The sequence below is a fragment of the Aptenodytes forsteri genome, unplaced genomic scaffold (assembly GCF_000699145.1).
Source record: "Aptenodytes forsteri isolate BGI_AS27 unplaced genomic scaffold, ASM69914v1 Scaffold231, whole genome shotgun sequence".
Taxonomy (NCBI): Eukaryota; Metazoa; Chordata; class Aves; order Sphenisciformes; family Spheniscidae; genus Aptenodytes; species Aptenodytes forsteri.
Window position 1 is genome coordinate 3,178,507 of NW_008796046.1, and position 4,143 is coordinate 3,182,649.

Here is a 4,143-nt window from a genome sequence, read left to right on the forward strand (position 1 = left end):
TTACATTGTTATTATTATTATTATTATTATTGCTATTATTATTTCAATTATTAAGCTGTTTTTATCTCAACACACAAGTTTTTTCTCACTTCTACTCTTCCAATTCTCTCCCCAATCCCACTGGGGGGCGGGGGGGAGTGAGCGAGTGGCTGGGGGGGGCTCAGCTGCCGGCAGAGGTTAAACCATGACAGCATCTAACAGTGCTTGTGTAACCCTCCCCAGCTGGCTCAGTAAGGTACGTTGTACAGCCTGGCACACAGCAGGGACACAGGGAGGTGGAGTGACATGTTTACAGCTACCTTGTCACTCAGTAGTGGAAAAAGAAATGTGCAAATTTAATTCTGATCAGAATTTTAAACCATGAAAACTTACTACTCTTTGTACTTAAGACTACTGACCTGAGGGCAACAAGGGACCACTTTGCAGCTGATACCAGATCCTGCTCTCTGATGTGTCTTTATAACTCAGCTGGTTATTTCTAGCTGCCCATGTAAATGGGATGGGTTAATACTGCTGGCAGCAAGTAGATATATACAACCTGTCCCAAAAAAGAAGGGGTATAAAACACACCTACTTAAAAATCACCTGATTTAGTTTCAAATATTCTTTACAAAAAATGCTAATTCTGCACGTGGTTTTCTGAGGGACTTTAATCCTATGCCAACATTTAACATAAAAGACTCCATGGATCAGGACTTTAGCCCATTCTTTCTTACAACTTTCTGACACTGTCCCTTAAAAAAGAACAAATATATCAGGTGTCCTACTTGAAAGTCAACAACTTGACACCACTGCAACTTGTGCTGCTCCTTATGGTGATGGACAACTAAAAATGGCTTAAAAATACAAAGCAAACAGCAAGAGTAAGTGGTTTCAAAATCAATACAAGAACGATCAAGTAGCAGAAGAGTACTTGTTATCTGTTCATCAAAATGATGTGGAAAGACATTCTGTGCATTCAGAATTTAATTTAGCTACTTGCTTTATCATCATAAACACTCATTTCAATATGGGCAATGATTATTTTTTCTTCCCAAACATGAATAATATATAATTGCTGGTATTTTGGAGGAGACAAGGTCTTTACCTTTATCCGTCAGGGTAATTTATCATTGTCTTTCTTTTTCTTCTGCAGTGGTGAGAGAGCTTGTCAGCTCAGCTTGTTCTTAAAAAGCTGGAGTGTAATTCAATAATAAATTCACTCAAAGGCTAGCTGTCACGAAGCATTCATTTATTTGTATCCATTAGGTGATCTGCACTGCTGTTCTCTCCAAAAGGTAACTAAGCTGCATTTCTGAAGCCCAAGAAATATATTGCATAGATATTCAGTCATCTCCTTCATACTGCTGCCACTTCTGCATAGGCCATACAGGAATGCAGATGTGCTGTGGTTTCCCCAGGGGTGGTAATCAGCCAGCCATGACCCGGTAAAGCCCTGAGGAGTCGGCTGTGGTTCCTGACCTGAGTGATGAGTGTGCCTGTGCCACAGGTGTCTCTGCAGGACGTCAGACACGCAGGACACAGAGGTCCACGTCACCTCTGTGCTGCCTGCTTATGGGACTGCTCACAGCAAGTGGCATGGATCCAACTCCAGTCCTACCCCATGAGGACGATGGTGCTGGGATAGAAAGATGTAGGACTTCCCATGCCCAGCAATCTACAGTCCTGATCTACAGCAAGGAGACGACTTCATGAATCACAGCGGCAGCAATGGAAGGGAGAGGGCTGTCCTAAGGCAGGATGCTGGAGCCCTCCATCAGAACAAAACGATTTCCTGCCCTCCCTCCTGTTGGACAAGCTATTGAGCCAGGAACTGGAAGGAGAGATGAAGATGGTTCATCCTGCCCCCCCCAGCTGCTGCTGTGAGCAGTTCCATGGATAAGAGGGGTATTATCACCTGCCTGTTGTAAAAGCAACTGGAGGAGATTCAACAGTGAGAACGCTACTGAAGAAAGTGCATATCCGCATGTACAAATACAGTCAGTCTCACTTGCCCAGACTAATTGGGTTCCAGACGGTCCCAGCCCGTGCTCCTCCGTGGAGCAGTCACTGACCACTGCTGAAGCACTGCCATTTCCAGGGCGACAAGAGGCAGCTGTTTAAAGGTTCAGCTTTCTAGGTGGTGGTAACAGACAATTGAAAATACAAAGAGAAGCCAAGAAAGCAGAAAACACTTGCAATAGTTGAGTTTATCCAGATCTATAGGATCTTTAAGAACCAACAGGAATGCACGATCTCTTTAAAGATCCCAAAAGAGTAACGGCATTTTTAGCAACCCAACAGACTGATAAGCCTGGACTGTGTGCTGTGGTGCTGTCTCAGGGGAAAATATACCTTCCGCTGAGGTCCTTCACTGTTACTTGCAACTGCTTCTGTGATGAGTCAAGATATTTAATTTCAGAGATGCAATACAATCACAGCTTGAGGTGACATATCTGTAGACCATATTTAGTGATACATACCCTATGCTGATATTTTAAGAATGGCAAACTCATAAATCATCGCTATCTCTGTATAATTCTTCGTGTTAACTTAAATGGAACAAGGAGCCCCATTTATTGGTTAAGAAAAAGCAGTCATTAAAATCCTTCCTATTGATTTGAATCTTTGTATTCCCTCACTCTCGTCATCTACATGCCAGATAAACATTTCTGCTAGCAGGTGCTCCTTTTGAATCCCGAATCTTTCTTTAGCAGGACGTCTACAGATGGTTAGTAACTCCTTCCTACATACAGACCTACCATCAGATCTGTGAAACACATGTAACTCCTGTAGGAGTTTATGTGGCCCTAAATGACACAGTCTTTCTGCTGGTCCTCTTCTGGCACTCCCAGAAACAAATTCACTGTATAAATGAGAAATTCCTATTATTTCCCCACCACCTCTGTGTGCAGCTGAACGCAAGCAGCCTTTAAAGAGAAGTTGCAAATTTTTTTTATCACACGTATGAAAACTCCTATAGTTCTTCAGTTGTATGGAAAAGTTCATTGAACACAGACATGTGTCTACCAAAACTCTCTACCTGTCAGAACAGGTACACATGGACCTGATACAAGAGTCCCCTGAGGAAAGGCTTCTGACTGCGAGCTCAGCTGAGGAATTGCAACCCTAAATATATCAGAAAAATGAAATTGTGAATATAATCTATTTTTTATTCCAAGGCCTGATTTTACAGCAACAAATCACAACTGACAGTAGAGAATTCGCTGTGCTAACATTTAGTCCAGAGCCTGGCCTGTTCAGTATCCAGAACCTGCAATCTTCAGAATGCTGGTGAAGTACAACAGTTTGCAACATAGTGAGTGTTTGGCCTTAATCTGAATCACTCTCATCAGCTTTCCTGGACTCTGAAGGGCTTGACAGCAAGACAAATCAGGGAAACTATCACACCAGGCCAACTCCCTGACACTGGTGTGCTTCTAAGTGCTTCATGTCTGAGGTCAGCCTGTAGACCACCAGAGATGGCGATACATGGGAGGTGGTACCCCAGGGATGCCGGCAATGTCCCTTCATGGAAGAGCATTAGGTCAGGCCCAGAAGGGCCTGAGAGGCCTGCTGAGATGCAAGTGCTGAAATAAATACCCGCATAAACACGAGGGTTGTAATTTTCAGTGCCAACCTATTCACTGCTGTGTGTGGGAAAGCTGAAAGTAAGCAGTTAATGACCGGGTGGAATTCAACAGGATCCAAACCTAAGTGTTGAGAACCACCTCCTGGCTCAGGGTCACCACTTCTGAAAGGCAACATTCAGGGCAGACACTGAATGATCTAAGAATCTGACACCACAGGGTATGTATTATGGTGTCCTGCTATAAGCACATGATTTTAAAGGGATGACCTCCCCTCACAGCCAGGCATGTACTTAAACAAATGGCTGAGATGCAGTCACAGAAGCGAACTGCATAAGATTTCTTTGCCAGTTCCTGTTTCTTGATGATGATTGCAGTGATAAAGAATGTTGCAGTATTAAAACCAATCTATATTCAAGTTGATGATTGTTTATATTGGAAATCACTCTAATAGCCCTCCCTAGGCTGTAAGATTTTCTTCAGTTATATAATCATAGAATGATAGAATGGTTTGGGTTGGAAGGGACCTCTAAAGGTCATCTAGTTCCAACCCCCCCTGCCATGGGCAGGGACA

The 4,143-nt window shown here is 43.3% G+C and overlaps 1 protein-coding gene across 1 annotated transcript in view; it reads right to left on the minus strand.

Annotated features, from left to right (window-relative positions):
• Positions 1–4,143, minus strand: part of TENM4 (teneurin transmembrane protein 4) — a 421,264-nt gene that overhangs the window by 97,021 nt on the left and 320,100 nt on the right. The window lies entirely within an intron of this gene.